The following is a 19,655-nucleotide window of genomic DNA, read 5'->3' as shown; positions in this document are numbered from 1 at the left end:
AAATCAAACAACACTTCAATAGCTTGAATTTAAAACATTCATCCTTAACTCCAACCTGCAAGACAAGGGTTAGCAAAGACTACTCCCCTTATATCTCCCCATATGCAAAAACATTTAACACCTTAAATATTAGGGACATACCTAGGATCCTCACTGCCAAACAAAAACATTTTTCAAAAAGAAGAAAATTGGCCTAAGTCCACTAAGTGTTATAACACAAGTCCCCAGCGGAGTCGCCAAGCTGTCGCAACCAAATTTTTGGGTGTGAACCACCTAGGGTTTGGCTAATGGATTGTTAAGCTTAGACTTAACTCGGGCTCTCCCAAGCCCATACCAATTCACGACTTAGGTTCAAGTTTTTTAAAATGCAAATGGATTTTATCTAGGAGTCGCCACTAATCTATTTTTGGTGGGTCGATTAGAAACCCAAGTAAAATAACGGGAGAATTATTTTACTCCTACGAACTAGAGACTTTAGGTACGGGGACTTGGTTACACTAGACTTCTCTTATGTCCTTTCGGTACCATTTCTTTTATTTCAAAAAATGTTTTGCAGGCAGTTTGGATTGATTTTATATCTATTTCCCTAACATGTGAGGTGATCATGCGAGTGCGCAATCCACCAATTTAACACCCAGATAAACGATAAATAAATTGCAAAAACTTACCTCGAAGCAACGAAAGCATCTGTAATGTTAAATTAAAATCCACATCAACAACCCTAGATATGATTTCTAATTAACACGCAATTTCTTTTTTTTGTTTTTTGATTTCACTTATTTAATGGAAATCATGCAATATGCAATGCAATATAAATAAATGACCCAACTCTAATGACATGCAATGGACCTAACAACAATCACTAGATGGCGTGCATTTCATGAATCTAATCCTAATGACATGCACGTGACATTTTTATTTTTTACTTAAAAGAATGCAATTTATCCTAAAAAGTAAAACTAATTTATCCTAAAACATTTTTGTATTTTTCATGAAATTCGAAATAAGGTAAAATGTGAAAATTATCTAACTAGGTTAAGATTCTATTCAATTTGCATTAGGAAATAAGTTAAGCCAAATCCTAATTTAAACTAAAATATTATCTTAACCTAAATAATTCTAAAATGCAATCTATCTAATATCTAAACTTATAATAAATTAAGAGAAATGTTATCTAGAGTTAAACTAAGTGCAATTTAACCCTAATATGCAATGATGTGCAAAATATGCCCTAATTCTACATGACATATGCATGATTATTTTTTTATATTAATTTTCGAAATTAATAATAGCCAAATAATTAAACATGCAATGCAAATTAAAAATCTAGCAACCTAAATTGATTGATTTGATTTTTTTTTATTTTTGATTTTAAAATTCGAAATAAAATTCCTATTCTAAATATGTAAACCCTAAAACATGCAATATTATAACTCAAACACATTTCAAGATAAATAAAGCAATCAAGACCATCCAAAATTACCAAAAATATCACACATCGTATAGATCAAGAGATGATATTTCGCTAGTAAAATCGATAAATTGATCTTAAGCCTTAAAGATCAAAATATCAATTTTATTCCCACTTAATTAATTATTTCATCTAAAGCCTTATAGATAAAATAAAAAACCCTGGCGCGGCTACGAATCAGGTGATATATTGGGATTTCCAATTATGCATAGATAGGTATTTCAACATATAAAGAGATAATAATAAACAAAAAATAAATAAACAAAAAAAAAGCCTAAACTTGCCTAATAAAAGTAAAGTAAAAATACCTAATTTAATTTTTTTCTTCTTTTTTTTTTAAAAAAGAAAAAAGAAAAAGCTTGGCCGGTTCAGGGGTCCGATGAGGGAGAGCTTGTCGGCTAGGGTTCGGCAAGGGAGACAGTGGTGGCACGTCGGCGGCACGGCACTTGGGCTTCGGGATTGGCACGGAGCTGGGTGCGAGCGTCGCAGGCGATGGATTCGGTGGAGGCGAGGCGTCACGGGCGAAGCTTGGAGGTCAGCGCTTGGATCTGGATCGGCTACCGTCGGGGGGAAAAATTGCCGGCTAGGGTTCCGGTGAGGGCTTTGGCGAGGATGAAGACACGGGCTGGCAAGGGGCTAACGTCGGATTCGGGTGTGGGCGTCGCGGATCGGCACGAAGTAGTACTCGAGTGACGGTGGGCTGCTGGTACTTGGGCGATTAGGGGCGCAGCAGCAGCGGAGGTGCGGCGGGCCGGCTCGGGATTTGCTGGGTCGCGGGTTGCAGACAAGTTGGGGGCGAGATCGGCGGTCTGGTGCGACAGATTGGGCTCCGAGCGGGTGTAGGGACGGAGGCCGAGGAGGTTCGGCAGCTACTGCGGGTAGCGTCGAACTTTGGTAGTCCTGGTGTTGGTCACGAGCAGGGTAGAGAGCAACCCTGAGTCGTCGGTCACTGGATCTGCGGCATCGGGTCTCCGATCGGAGGTCGCGATGAGGTTGCAGGCGGAGCGCGACGGAGCAGGGGCTTCAGATCGACGCGGGCTCGCGGCAGGAGGTTCGGAGCGGCGGTTCGGCGTTGTGGGTGCGGCTGAGTCGCGGCGGTGGCAGCGGGTGAGACAACGATGGTGCGAGCAGGCAGCGCTGGCGCCGGCAAGGACACCCCCACGAGGAAGATGAACATAGCGCGGGGGCTTTTCTTTTTTTTTTTTTTTTTTTTTTTTTCGGTTTTGCTCTCTCTCTCACGTCACTTTTCAACTTACTTTTTTGTGTACTTTTTCACTTCCAAGAAAGAGCCCCCTTTTACTTTGCGCTCGGCATATTTTATAGGTCCAAAAAATGTATCCTCATGACATATATTTTTTCCTTTTTTGCTTGCGCACGATACCTCTAAATAAGTAGTTGAAACATACATACTCCGCGCAATATTCCCTTTTGTATTTCTCGCATATTCTATCCAGAAAAATTCCCTTTTTGCACAAAATACACCCCTAGTGTATATTACTTAAAGATATGAAAAATCTAAATGGAATATGTGAAAAATCCTTCCGAAATATAACAAAAATAAAATAAAATTTTCCTAAACTATATGTCATGTGATTATGATTTTTTTTTTATTTAGCAAAAATTAACCCCAAAAATTAGGTGTCAACAGTCTTAAAATAAGCTAGTAAACGCATTTGATTAGTGAAACAATGGTAAGATCGCTGTTTGATGAACAAAGAGTGAAGGAGATCCTTGCTATCCCTATTGGACTACCCACAACAAAACATAGAATGGTATGGATGAACAATAAATCACGGTCCTATACAGTAAAAAGTGGCTATTTCACCATTAGAAACCAAGCAGCAAACCCACATGGAACTCTACCTAAAGTTAAACAATTTCTCTGGAATGCATGCCAAAACGCACTACCTATATTGGATAATTTGCACTGGAGGAAAATAGTACCTGATCCATTGTGTCCCATCTGCAAATAAGAAGCCGAAACTATCGAACATACTCTGCTGCTATGCCCTTGGACAGCTCAGATATGGAAAGCTAACCCTCTACAAATCAAAATCACAAGAATCGGGTTCGACCAAAAAAAAAAAAAAAACGCACTCGATTAGTGTTGAGTCCTTCACGAGAGTTGTAGTGTGTATCACAAGCTATTTAACAAGTATAGATCACGCCAATCAGTCGTCATTTGCTTAGTTAATCGGCTGTCATTTGCTTAGTTAATCGCATGATTGAAGATAAATTTCAGTTATGCAATTTTGCACAATAGGAAGAATTGACCCGTCTTGCAAATTTTGCACGATTTTTTGTAAATCAAATTAGGTTAAGATTCTTCATGAAACTTTAACCTCGCATGTAGACCTAATAGCACAAAAAATTGTATATTTTTCTTGTGTCATTTAAAGAAGACAAAGCATGATTTGTTCACGATGTTGCTGATGTGGTTACTGCAGATTAAACCTCTTAATAGAAATGTCTTTGATCTTGAGTGTTAACATGTTCGATTGCCTTCGATACGCTCTAGACATTTGTAAATGATATTTAAAGCTTCGGAATGACATACAGCATGACTCAATTACTCGTCATTTGCCATGTTTACTATTTTTGCTAATTCGAACTTGGATTTATTAATTAGGTTGAACTTAAATGCTGTCTTGTTTTTATAATCCAATTTGTTTGATAATTTTGTGTGATTTTCTAGTGAATTATCTTTGAAGTAGAGTCCCAATAAATTTTGTACATAACATTTAGGTCTATCACATGTCGAAATTTGAGAATTTTTGCATGCCATTTGATATGGCACATTGATCATAAAACTTGTGCTTTGTTACTGCCCTGTTTCATTTCTGATTGACATGTTCTTGTTCTTCAATTTTTAGAAAATCATATGTGATGAATTAGGTCTCAATGTCTTTTACTTTGTTGCTGCAAATTTTCACAAAATAAAAATGTGATTTGGTACTTCTACCATTCATTCAAAAGTCGCAGATATTTTGAAATTCAGATTTCTCAACATGGTTTCAAAATCATCCAAAATTTAGTTAATTCATGTGATGCCCATAGAAAAACTCTCTCGGCATTTTTCAAGCTATAATTTGACATGATTTTATTGAACTCTTGATTTATGTTTAGGATGTTTGTAATGTTTGATCAATTGTGCCCTCGATGCACCTGAGCTCACCTTAACGACTAGATATGATTCTTGATTCGATGAAATCATGTCTCTATTCGACACTATCTTTGAAAATCATGATTTGACATAAAATTTGTTAAAGTTTGGATCATATCTGTTATGACAAAACTATCACTAAGAGGGGGTGAATAGGTGATTGTGCGGAAACTAAAAAATTAACCCAAAAATTTAGCAAGACAACTTTTGATGAAGTGGTCAGATCTTACTAATGCACAATTCTATTACAGAAAATTAAAAGTATAAAGGATAGAGAATCACACACTCAAGTTTATAGTGGTTCAGTTTTTGCAAGCCCACGTCCACTCTCTTGCGCTACAGCCAGTTGGCTGGAATCCACAAATGAGAACCAGCTTGAGGTTACAAGATCTAAGCTTCAACACTCAAGCTCGTGTATATAGCTTTTTCACACACTTTCAACCTCTAAAAAGTCATATAATTTTGCTCACTGAATCAAATGCAAAATGATCACAAACATCCTCTAGACTTTTAGAATTGAGAGCTTCAATACTCATAAAGCGATTTGATTTCCTTCTACTATGAGATATTCTTTTATACCCCTCCTAATCCAAGCTGATTGTTGGACATGTCTTCAAGAGGATCATCCAGCCAATCCACTCGTTGGTCTTGGATTTGGTTAAGAAGATCTGATGGCATGAGGATTGTCGAGGTTGAAGCTTCCCGTAAGATTTGCTGCCCATACAGCAGGTTGGGTTTCCAAAAGTCGAGTGTCTATGTTTATAAAGACTAGCTCGTTGTTGAAGATAGAGGAAAGATTGGAATCGTGAGGATTTTTTTTATGAAAACCTTCCTTTTCAAGTTCCTCCAAAGAGATGGCAAGTTTTCCAATCAATTTAGCCGTTGCTCGAGAAATATATTCCTTCAAACCCGGTTGATTGAATGTTTGAATAGGGAAGTATTATTGGCGACTTTGATTCTGATTGTAGTCATCAAACTTTCCTTCTTGAAAAATACTTTATAATCAAATTTCAAAGTCGGTAAGTTTTGTCAATCATCAAAACCAATAAGGGAATGTTTTCACAACAATCTCCCTCTTTATGATGATGACAAAAAAATTGTCATGTAAAACTTCTAAAATATATTGTACAATAAATTGCTTCTTAAATAAAGCTAATAAAATATGAAAATAGGAGATAAGGGTCAAAGGAACTTCAACCAATTCCCTTAGCTTTTACTATGCTACTTGTGTTCTGCTGGACCTCTCGACTTTCTCCCCCTTTTTGTCAACAATCAAAAAGGTAAGTTCCAAATAAAATATTAGCCACAAACCATAATACTAATGTCAAACAAAGTCATAATATCAACGTCAAACATAGTACGGAATAACCAACAACAATCCACAACCAGAGCAAACCACAAAACAAACCAAACTATGAAGAAATAATGAAAACAAAGAGTTATTTAGAAGAGGATGGTTGTGTGACACCCCGAACCCTTCGCAGGTCGTCATCAGCGCCAATGTTACTCCTTATTACCTTTCTGTCTTTCGAAGAAGTATCCTAATTCGTAGACACACACACACACACACACACACACACACACACACACACACACACACACACACATATACATATTTTAAACAAAACAATCCCAGCGCGACTCATTAGCGGAAGCAAATTAAGATATCACCGTCTCTCCCCTTACCAACCATGATACAAATACACACCACTAATCACTATAATTTTGTAAACAAGCCACGACACTTTATTTACATATATTTTTCAAGATGGGACTACTCTTGGGTCGGTACATCAAAAGGAAAAGCTAGGACTCAGCCATGTCCAGCCTAAAACCTCAAAAAAAAAAAAAACCCTCGACCCTCAACAATTCACGTGCACAACCCCTATCAAAAGTGTCGGCTAACTATCCCCAAAAAGATCCAGCTCCTACTCGTCGCGCACGGGTCTCACACCCAACTCGGTGCATCAGGCGGTGGCGGCGGCAACATCCCTCGCATCGCTCCATCCCGACGAACATGCACGGATATGAACTCCTGAATGACAGGGCCCCCAGCCAGGCGTATGTTGTACATCACTAGACAGCGTACTCGAATAAAAGTCAGTCCGGGAATAGAGGGACAGTCTATCTTAGCACACTCAACCTCTACATCGGATGGTAAACCGTAAAATACCCCCCGCGTGACGGCAGGAAGCGGCATATTGCTAATCTGAAATGTGGGTCCCCAAAGGGGTGAGTACAACCACTCAGCAGATAGGGAAATCCAATAACAACTCAATGTATCACGCAATCATACATGCATTGCAGGCATTACTTACCTTGAAGCCATGCGCATACTATCATGCATCATCATATCAATTTATAACACATACATGTGTATCATCATCGTATCATACATGTCATCATCATCATGGCATCATTACATCATACATGTCATCATCATCATGACATCATCTCATTACACATGCCATACCATATGTCATCATCATTATCATCATCATGCATATCCTATCATGGGTGATCATCATTATTTCACATCACATATCATCATCATCATCATCATCATCATCATCATCATCATCATGCACATCATCATGCATATCATATCATGGGTGATCATCATTATTTCACATCACATATCATCATCATCATCATCATGCATATCATATCATGGGTGATCATCATTATTTCACATCATATCATCATCATCATCATCATCATGCATATCATCATGCATATCATATCATGATTTAATTTCCACTTTTAGCTTTCAATTTGATCACCACATCACCCATTCCTCAAATCATCAATTTCATCATCCCCTCGGGCAAAGACCTCCGAGGCTTCGGCATTTAGCCTCCCGAGCCACCGGGCATCCGGCCCCCACATTCCGGGCATCTCGCATCTCAACTAGCATCACGAGGCATTCCCTTCGGGCAGAAACCTCCGACAGGGCTTCCGGCATTTACACTCCTTGGCCGGGCATCCCGCACCCCAATCCTGGCATCGCGAGGCATTCCCTTCGGGCAAAGACCTCCGATAGGGCTTCCGGCCCCCCACATTCCGGGCATCCTGAATCTCCCAGGGAATTCGGCAATGCATCTCTATACATTCCGGCCTCATCCTCCACCACAACCACTTCCTCACTTATCATTATCCACATTTACCATTATTTTAATCTCATTTTAACATGGCATATGGCGTGACATCAAACAAGTCATACTTGGCATAGAATTCACACATGCGTCACAATTCAAGGTCATACATACACCAATGTCTCGTTATACATGCAGCAATGTATAATTATTTATTAATAAATTCAATGGAATTTATGGCCAATAAAATAATCCATTTTATTTTGTTATTATTTATTATTATTATTATTTTATAATAAATATTAAATTCAATATCTATAAATTCCCAAAATTATAAAAATTCAAGCAATCATTAAAAAAACAAATAGGATGACAATTTCATACAAAATTCATGGCCAAATTTAATTTCACACAATTTCACAATTTCCACAAAACAGCACATAATATTCGGATAAAACCAGAATGCACAGTTTCCGAAGAAATTCGATTAAAATATCCATACAGCCTCAAAAAATTACGAAAGTTTACAGAGTGATAGCCAATATAGTTTCGTACAAGTTTCATGCAGAACTCCAAGCCAGATTCGTTTTAGATTATTTTATACAACCTCACGAAGCTTCTGGATCCATTACCGCATCGTCCAGTGTACACATCTCCGAAATATTGAGATTTCACCTACCTTTTCTCTTTCGTTTCCTCTGAAATTTAGATATGTTATACATAAAGGTGTCCTCTACAAGTTTCATGAATAGATCTAGGTCAAATAACCAGAGTATAGTCATCATCTCTGTCCATGAAGTCTCGGGTATCTCGGAATTCATCACCAGAATCATCATCTTCAAGATCTAGTTGATTTACTAGGCTATACTTGTTCATTTCACTTCAAATTTGAGTATGTTGTAGTTTAAGATGTCTCCTACAACTTTCATGAAGAAATAAAAGTGATATTCTCATCACAAAACAACATGCAATCACGAATCCAGCAAGAGGTCAGTAAAAACTCTCCAGATCTGAGGTTTCCGTATGATGAGACTTTAACCCCTCAAATATCCATCATTTTCCACGAACTGTAAGTATGTTGTAGTTCAAGATGTTAGCTAAAACTATCATGAAGAAATCGAAGCCAAAATCAGACTCTAAACACACATGCAATCTCAAACAAGTTACTGACTCACACGATCCGAGCAAGAACAGTCACACCATTCACACACAACTCATCCATGCTTCGGTTTTTCTCATCTAACATCCAAAAACTCAACATGCAAATGACATACAAGCATGCAAGAGAAGCTAGAGGACTCCCACTTGCCTCTAGAACGGACGGTCGACGGCGTAGGGCGGCGAACACAGCGGCACACGGCGGACGGACGGCGACAACCCCTCGGCTCCGCCTCCTTCCTCTCTCGGCCTCTCCCTCTCTTTCTCAAATTCTCTCTCTCTCTCTCTCTCTCACCCTCTCTCTCGGCCAAAAGAAATCCGGCCACCTTCTCTCTCTCTTCCCTTCTTATACCCCCAAATCTTCATGATTAACAATCATTACTTGCCTACAAACCAGCCAATGCATGGCCTTCCCCTTTGCCATTTGTCATATTGAATTTTTTTTTTTTTGAATTTGGGTTTGGGCTTCTTGGGCTTGGGCCATCCGGCCACTTGTTGGGCCTCCTCTTGGGCTGGTCGACAGTCCACTTGTGGGCTTCAATGGGCCGGCCAACTTGGCCCATTAAAGTTCCACTCTTGGGCTTAAGGCCCAATCGAATTTTGACCCTCTTTTTTCCTTTATTTTTTGAATTTCTTCTATAAATATTTTTAAATTTCAATTTTCATCTTGGCCAAAGTCTTAGGGCATTTTATTTATTGAAATTTAATTTATAAGGTACATGGCCAAGCATAAATTATTAATCTATCAAATTTAAATTTCACAATCATATGCACAAATCATCTAATTAAAAGACTAATGGCTAAAGCATAAGCCATGGAAAATTTTATCACCTAATTAGAAACTTTAACACACCTTATGGCTTGGCTTTGAATTTTGGGATGCCACAATTCTCCCCTCCTTAGAGAATTTCGTCCTCGAAATTCAAACGCCACTGCGCCTTCTTTAAACAAATAGGGTACTTTTCCTTCATCGATCCTCACTTTCCCATGTGGCTTCCTCCATATCATGATGTCGCCATAACACCTTAACCAATGGGATCTTATTGGTCCTAAGAATTTGCTCCCTTCGATCCAATATTCGCACAGCTCTTCAATGTACCTTACTTTCTCATCCACTTTGATGGCTTCATGATCGAGTATGTGACCAGGATTCAGCTGGTACTTCCTCAACATCGATACATGAAACACATCGTGCAGATGTTCTAACTTAGGAGGTAACGCTAAACGATAAACTACATATCCTATCCTCTCAAGAATTTCAAAAGGTCCAACAAATCTAGGGCTTAACTTACCCTTCATCCCGAATTGAGATATTCCTTTCATTGGAGATACCTTAAGGAATACATGGTCTCTTACACTAAATTCTAAAGGCCTTCTACGCCTATCTGCGTAGCCTTTCTGTCTATTCTGAGCCGTTCTAAGTCTCTCTCTGATAATTTCAACAGCCTCAGCGGTAACTTGTACCAGTTCAGGTCCTGTTAACTTTCTTTCACCTACTTCACTCCAACAGACAGGAGTTCTACATCTCCTTCCATATAATGCCTCATAAGGTGCCATGCCTATACTTTTTTGAAAGCTATTATTATAGGCAAACTCTACCAAATGCAATCTTTCATCCCAATTTCCTTTGAAATCGATTGCACAAGCCCTTAACATATCCTCTAATATCCGGATCACTCTTTCGATTGACCATCTGTCTGGGATGAAAAGGTACTAAAGCGAAGCTTAGTCCCTAATGCAACTTGAAGACTTCTCCAAAAATTCGAAGTAAACCTCGAATCCCGATCTGAAGTAATAGTCACTGGAACACCATGTAAGCGTACCACTTGACTTACATACATGTCTGCATACTTATCCATTGAGTAGCCCATGCGAATCGCTAAGAAATGTGCCGACTTAGTCAAACGATCCACTATCACCCAAATTGAATCATGACTCCTTGATGTCCTTGGCAATCCTTGCACAAAGTCCATCGTTATATGTTCCCATTTCCATTCTGGAATGTCTAATGGTCTCAAAAGTCCTGCGGGTTTACGATGCTCCGCTTTCACTTGCTGACACGTCAAACATTGAGATACGTACTTAGCCGTATCTACCTTCATACCATTCCACCAAAATTGCTGACGCAAATTTCTATACATCTTTGTACTACCTGGGTGGATACTATAATTACTCTTATGGGCCTCTGACAGAATTTCCTTCCTCAACTCCTCATTGTCGGGAACACAAAGTCGTCATTGACATCTTACTATTCCATCATCAGAGATTTGAAATTCTGATATTTTCCCTAAAGATACAGCATCTTTCACTTTCAAAATCTCTAGGTCAGATTCTTGCAGGATTTTAATTTTCTGGATAATCTCCGGCTCAATCCTTAATGCACTAAACATGCCAGTAAGACAATCCATTTCCAATTTAAATTCTGAATTTGCTACAGATTCTAACAATTCCCATTTTGCCATTCTCAAACTAGCCATTTCCATAGCTGACTTTCGACTAAGAGCATCTGCTACTCTATTCGCTTTTCCTGGATGATATCTTATCTCATAATCATAGTCCTTCAACAAGTCCATCCATCTCCTTTGTCTCATGTTCAACTCCTTTTGTGAGAACAGATACTTCAAACTCTTATGATCCGTATAAATCTCAAACTTTTCCCCATATAAATAGTGTCTCCATATTTTCAAGGCAAACACTATAGCTGCTAGCTCTAAATCATGCGTCGGGTAATTCAGCTCATGGGGTTTCAATTGTCTGGATGCATAGGCTACAACTTTGCCATGCTGCATCAACACACATCCCAATCCTTTGTGAGATACATCACTATACACTGTGAAACCATCAAGTTCAGTAGGTATAGTCAGAATTGGAGCTGAAGTCAATTTCCTTTTGAGCTCCTGAAAACTTCTTTCACATTCTCCATTCCATTCAAACTTCACATTCTTTCGGGTCAATTTAGTTAAAGGTCCTGCCAGTCATGAAAATCCTTCAATGAACCTTCTATAATAACCAGCCAGTCCTAAGAAACTTCGTATCTCAGTAGGTGTCGTTGGTCTCGGACAATTCTCTACCATTTCAACTTTTGCTGGGTCTACTGCAATTCCTTTTCCTGACACCACATGTCCTAGAAATATTATCTGGTCCAACCAGAATTCACATTTACTAAACTTGGCATACAACTTATGCTCTCTCAGAGTCTGTAAAACTATCCTCAAATGCTGCTCATGCTCTTTAGGCCCTTTTGAATATACCAGAATATCATCAATAAAAACAATCACAAACTGGTCTAAATAAGGCTGAAATATTCTATTCATCAAATCCATAAATGCGGCTGGCGCGTTAGTCAATCCAAATGGCATAACAAGGAACTCATAGTGTCCATAATGAGTCCTGAACGCAGTCTTAGGAATGTCCTCCTTCTTAATTCTCAACTGATGGTATCCCGACCTCAAGTCAATCTTAGAGAAGACCGAACTTCCTTGGAGTTGGTCAAACAAGTCATCAATTCTAGGCAAATGATACTTATTCTTAATGGTCACCGATTCAATCGCCTATAGTCAATACACAAGCGCATCGATCCATCTTTCTTTTTCACAAACAAGACCGGTGCACCCCAAGGTGAAGCATTTGGTCTAATGAATCCTTTGTCAAGCAATTCTTGCAGTTGCACTTTCAACTCCTTCAATTCAACTAAGGCCATCCTATATGGGGCTTTTGATATTGGTCCCGTTCCAGACATTAACTCAATTTCAAATTCAATCTCCCGCTCTAGGGGCAATCCAGGCAATTCCTCAGGAAATACATCTTGAAATTCGTTAACTACACGAACTTCCTCAAGATTAGGCTCCTCCCTTGCATAATCTCTAACTATGGCTAGGTACCCTTGACATCATTTGTCAAGTAACTTACAGGCTTCTACTGCTGAAATAAGTGCTACAGGAAAATGGGTCTGACCTCCTAAGAATTCACAACTAGATTGATCAGGTAAAACGAATTGAATCACTCTTCTATAACAATCCATTCTAGCCCGATACTTACGAAGCCAGTCCATTCCTATAATAACGTCAAAATCATACATAGCCATTACAACCAAATCTATTTCCATATCCTTTCCTCCCATTGATATCTTACAATTCCCACACACCAGCGTAGACAATACCATATCCTTTAAAGGCGTGGAAACACAAAGAGGTGTCTCAAGAGGCATAACTTCTATCTTATTCAAACATCTATATCTTTCAGACATAAACGAATGCGTTGCACCCGTGTCAAACAATACATATGCCTTTTCACCATTAATAAGAATCGTACCCGAGATAACATTTTTGGAAGCTTCCACTTCCTCCTGGGTAATCGCATACACCCTTCCTTGTGCAGGTGGTCTCTGAGGATTTCCTTGTGGGTTTGACCTAACAGCACTCTGATATCCCTGTCGCACAGAGCCAACACTCACTTGCGACCTCTCTTGTGGGCAATTTCTCCTAAGATGACCCACTTGTCCACAACCAAAACATTTATGTTGTCCCGTACAAGGTCCTGGGCCACGACGTCCATTACACTTCTGACAAATACCAGGCTGATGGGGTGTTTTCCCTATATTCAGACCACTCCTTGCCCCTCCAAAATTCCCAAAGTTACTTTTCTTCTTCACATTCCAGGTCTGACCTTGACCAGAATAAGGTCTCTTACCCTTTCTCACATCATTAAAATTCAACGGTTTCTTAAACTCCGACCGCTCTCTCAACAAGCTCTGCTCCACTAACTGCGCCCTTTCATAAATCTCATTATAATCTCTTATGTTCAAAGGCACCCGTTGCTTCCTAATGTCAGTCCTCGGCCCTTTCAGAATCTCTTAGCCTTCTCCTCCCGATCCTCAATCAATCTAGGAGCATATCTAGACAATTCAGAAAATCTAGCCTCATACTGATCTACTATCAACCCTTTTTGTTCTAGCTGAACAAATTCAGTAATCTTCCTATCCTTAGCACAATAAGAGAAATGCTTCCTATTGAAAGACCTAACAAACTCCTCCCAGCTCACATCAAAACCTGGTGGAAAGATTATGTCATTCGAAGCTCTCCACCAAAACTTCGCATTTCCTTCCAACTGGTACTCTGCTAAAACTATTTTCTCAAAGACGGTGCAGTCCAACAGCCGGAAAATTCGTTCCATCCCATCAATCCATTGCTCCGCCTCCTCAAGACTTCCCATTCCATTAAACTTAAGTGGCTTCAGCTTCAGAAATTGCTCCACTAGTCCTTGAGTATGGCGTTCTGCTCCGGGTTGTTGCTGCGCCTGCCTCTCCATCAGATTTCCAATATTGGCTAATGCCTACAGGATATCTTCCATTCGGGGTTCAGCCCTTGCAGCAGAGGCTTCATCCCTCGATGGATGAGCACTTCCAGCTCGCACCATGACTTTCTGCAATTTCCAAGCATTGCCTCGGGAATAATCTAAGACTCACTGCCTCTACTCAAAGCAATTACTATCACTACATAAGTAACATATACATGTTACTGGTACCTAAAGGCAACTCAAAATAAACTACTGGGGATCTACGAGTGAATACTCATCACCCGTTATTCAATTATTTGATTTTAGATCCTATGGTGTGCATTGTCATCATGTTCCTCAATTTCCAAATGAGGCTCCTTATCACTCCACCTATAACCATTCGCTCTGATACCAAAAAGGGCGGCTGTGACACCCCGAACCCTTCGCAGGTCACCACCAGCGCCAATCTTACTCCTTATTACCTTTTGTCTTTCGAAGAAGTGTCCTAATTCGTAGACACACACACACACACACACACACACACACACACACACACACACACACACATATATATATAAACAAAACGGTCCCAGCGCGACTCATTAGCGGAAGCAAATTAAGATATCACCATCTCTCCCCTTACCAACCATGATACAAATACACACCACTAATCACCATAATTTTGTAAACAAGCAACAACACTTTATTTATATATATTTTTCAAGATGGGACTACTCTTGGGTCGGTACATCAAAAGGAAAAGCTAGGACTCAGCCATGTCCAGCCTAAAACCTCAAAAAAAAAAACCCTCGACCCTCAACATCTCACGTGCACAACCCCCATCATAAGTGTTGGCTAACTATCCCCAAAAAGATCCAGCTCCTACTCGTCGCGCACGGGTCTCACACCCAACTCGGTGCATCAGGCGGTGGCGGCGGCAACATCCCTCGCATCGCTCCATCCCGACGAACATGCACGTATATGAACTCCTGAATGACAGGGCCCCCAGCTAGGCCTACATCGTACATCACTAGACAGCGTACTCGAATAAAAGTCAGTCCGGGAACAGAGGGAAAGTCTATCTCAGCACACTCGACCTCTACATCGGATGGTAGACCGTAAAATACCCCCCGCGTGACGGTAGGAAGCGGCATACTGCTAATCTGAAATGTGGGTCCCCAAAGGGGTGAGTACAACCATTCAGCAGATAGGGAAATCCAATAACAACTCAATGCATCATGCAATCATACATGCATTACAAGCATTAGTTACCTTGAAGCCATGCGCATACTATCATGCATCATCATATCAATTTATAACACATACATGTGTATCATCATCGTATCATACATGTCATCATCATCATGACATCATTACATTACACATGTCATCATCATCATGGCATCATTACATCATACATGTCATCATCATCATGACATCATCTCATTACACATGCCATACCATATGTCATCATCATTATCATCATCATGCATATCATATCATGGGTGATCATCATTATTTCACATCACATATCATCATCATCATCATCATCATCATCATCATCATCATCATCATCATCATCATCATCATGCACATCATCATCATCATATCATGGGTGATCATCATTATTTCACATCACATATCATCATCATCATCATCATCATCATCATCATGCATATCATCATGCATATCATATCATGGGTGATCATCATTATTTCACATCACATATCATCATCATCATCATCATCATCATCATCATGCATATCATCATGCATATCATCTCACGCATATCATATCATGATTTAATTTCCACTTTTAGCTTTCAATTTGATCACCACATCACCCATTCCTCAAATCATCAATTTCATCATCCCCTCGGGCAAAGACCTCTGAGGCTTTCGGCATTCAGCCTCCCAGGCCACCGGGCATCCGGCCCCCCCACATTCCGGGCATCTCGCATCTCAACTAGCATAACGAGGCATTCCCTTCGGGTAGAAACCTCCGACAAGGCTTCCGGCATTTAAACTCCCTGACCGGGCATCCCGCACCCCAATCCTGGCATCGCGAGGCATTCCCTTCGGGCAAAGGCCTTCGACAGGGCTTCCGGCCCCCCACATTCCGGGCATTCTGAATCTCCCAGGGAATCTTTCAATGCATCTCTATACATTCCGGCCTCATCCTCCATCACAACCACTTCCTCACTTATCATTATCCACATTTACCATTATTTTAATCTCATTTTAACATGGCATATGGCGTGACATCAAACAAGTCATACTTGGCATAGAATTCACACATGCGTCGAATTCAAGGTCATACATACACCAATGTCTCGTTATACATGCAGCAATGTATAATTATTTATTAATAAATTCAATGGAATTTATGGCCAATAAAATAATCCATTTTATTTTGTTATTATTTATTATTATTATTTTATAATAAATATTAAATTCAATATCTATAAATTCCCAAAATTATAAAAATTCAAGCAATCATTAAACAAACCAATAGGATGACAATTTCATACAAAATTCATGGCCAAATTTAATTTCACACAATTTCACAATTTCCACAAAACAACACATAATATTCGGATAAAACCAGAATGCACAGTTTCCGAAGAAATTCGATTAAAATATCCATACAGCCTCAAAAAATTACGAAAGTTTACAGAGTGATATCCAAGCATTTTCGTACAAGTTTCATGAAGAACTCCAAGCCATATTATTTTTAGATTATTTTATACAACCTCACGAAGCTTCTGAATCCATTACCGCATCGTCCAGTGTACACATCTCTGAAATATTGAGATTTCACCTACCTTTTCTCTTTCGTTTCCTCTGAAATTTAGATATGTTATACATAAAGGTGTCCTCTACAAGTTTCATGAAGATATCTAGGTCAAATAACCAGATTATAGTCATCATCTATGTCCATGAAGTCTCGGGTATCTCGGAATTCATCACCAGAATCATCATCTTCAAGATTTAGTTGATTTACTAGGCTATAATTGTTCATTTCACTTCAAATTTGATTATGTTGTATTTTAAGATGTCTCCTACAACTTTCATGAAGAAATAAAAGTGAGATTCTCATCAAAAACCAACATGCAATCACGAATCCAGCAAGAGGTCAGTAAAAACTCTCCAGATCTGAGGTTTCCGTATGATGAGACTTTAACCCCTCAAATCTCTATCATTTTCCACGAAATGTCAGTATGTTGTAGTTCAAGATGTTATCTACAACTCTCATGAAGAAATCGAAGCCAAAATCGGACTCTAAACACACATGCAAGCTCAAACAAGTTACTGACTCACATGATCCGAGCAAGAACAGTCACACCATTCACACACAACTCATCCATGCTTCGGTTTTTCTCATCTAACATCCAAAAACTCAACATGCAAACGACATACAAGCATGCAAGAGAAGCTAGAGGACTCCCACTTGCCTCTAGAACGGACGGTCGACGGCGTAGGGCGGCGAACACGGCGGCACACGGCGGACGGACGGCGACAACCCTCGGCTCCGCCTCCTTCCTCTCTCGGCCTCTCCCTCTCTTTCTCAAATTCTCTCTCTCTCTCTCACCCTCTCTCTCGGCCAAAAGAAATCCGGCCACCTTCTCTCTCTCTTCCCTTCTTATACGCCCAAATCCTCATGATTAACAATCATTACTTGCCTACAAACCAGCCAATGCATGGCCTTCCCCTTTGCCATTTGTCATATTGAATTTTTTTTTTTTTTGAATTTGGGTTTGGGCTTCTTGGGCTTGGGCCATCCGGGCACTTCTTGGGCTTGGGCCATCCGGCCACTTCTTGGGCCTCCTCTTGGGCTGGTCGACGGTCCACTTGTGGGCTTCAATGGGCCGGCCAACTTGGCCCATTATAGTTCCACTATTGGGCTTAAGGCCCAATCAAATTTTGACCCTCTTTTTCCCTTTTTTTTTTTTTTGAATTTCTTCTATAAATATTTTTAAATTTCAATTTTCATCTTGGCCAAAGTCTTAGGGCATTTTATTTATTGAAATTTAATTTATAAGGTACATGGCCAAGCATAAATTATTAATCTATCAAATTTAAATTTTCACAATCATATGCACAAATCATTTAATTAAAAGACTAATGGCTAAAGCATAAGCCATGTAAATTTTTATCACCTAATTAGAAACTTTAACACACCTTATGGCTTGGCTTTGAATTTTGGGATGCCACAGGTTGGGTGGATGCAGGGTCTGGTCCAGGTGCTGGAGAAGGAGCTGGAGATGGCATCCTATGTTCTAGAGGCAGTTGAACGAGCACATAGTATTGCGTATTTTCAAGAGTTCGCTCCATGGAAGTCATTCTACTGTCCAGTGTAGTCATAGTATACTCTAGTGTTTCAACCTGAGTATGGAGAAAAACAGATAATTTCTTTAGCTTTGCTTTCATTTGATCCTTGTGTTCCATCATCTTGAGCAAAGTTCGAAGAAAGGTCCGTCTTTAGTCCTGTCGATGACCAGTATTTTTGAAGGATTTGTTTCTAACCCAAGCTTCATCACCATGTTAATGTCCTCCTGCCTCTTTTTAGCAGCTTTAGACTCCCCTTCAACCTCTGCAATTCCTTTACCTTTATCCTGCACAACTAGGTAGGAGTTAAAGTAAGAGCAATAAGCGGCTCACCATATATGTTTACAGTTGCAGTAGGGATCGAATGAGTTGTAGCAATAGGTATATTAGTGACATGATCTCTTGAGATTAGAGGATTGTTATGGGCTTTGTGAGAATTTGTGAGAATTTGGTAGACTAGAAACAGTCTCTTTAGTCACCACATCAGGAACTTCTTGACTTTCTTGGACCTTTTCAGCACCAGCAATATCTTATGGATCAACATAATTCCTTTGTCAGGATTAGCAGGGATCTCCAAGGGAATGTTTTCAGAAAAAGTTTCCTTAACATCTTCAACACAAGAGAGCTCCCCCTGTTTCTCGTGAGTGTATGTTGCAACTCTGGAAGAATCATCATCATCAGTGCATAAGGATGGCTCTTGTTCTCCAGGAATGACTTGTTGTGGGGCTAGTTCCTTAAGCTCAGGAGAAGTTTGCTCCAATGCACGTTCTTGATGTTCAGTATCATCATCGGCAGTCTCTGGATGAGTGGTAAGATCAACATCCATCGTGCTAGTTTGAACAACAATTGGTATTGGTTGATCTTCAAAACTTTTTGCTTCTGTTCTTCAACATTGACATTCTTTGTCTGATCTGCAGTCTCATCTATTCCTATTCCTCCTTTAGCCTCAATCTCCTCTTCATCATCAGTGTCAGGTCGATATGCATCCATGATGTTGTCCAAATCAATTGTCCCTTCATCAGATTCAACCTGCATCTCCTCAGTAGGCTTTTACATAAAGGCTCAAGATTGTTGTCGTGATTTAGTAATTCTTCCTCACTTTGCAGGGCGAGGAGTTGATTCTGAAACAATTTCTTCTGCATCAATTTGCAGAATCATTCCCTTTG

Source organism: Eucalyptus grandis, chromosome 1 (genome assembly GCF_016545825.1).
Source record: "Eucalyptus grandis isolate ANBG69807.140 chromosome 1, ASM1654582v1, whole genome shotgun sequence".
In the NCBI taxonomy this organism is placed as follows: Eukaryota; Viridiplantae; Streptophyta; class Magnoliopsida; order Myrtales; family Myrtaceae; genus Eucalyptus; species Eucalyptus grandis.
Note: the sequence above shows the minus strand (reverse complement) of the source record.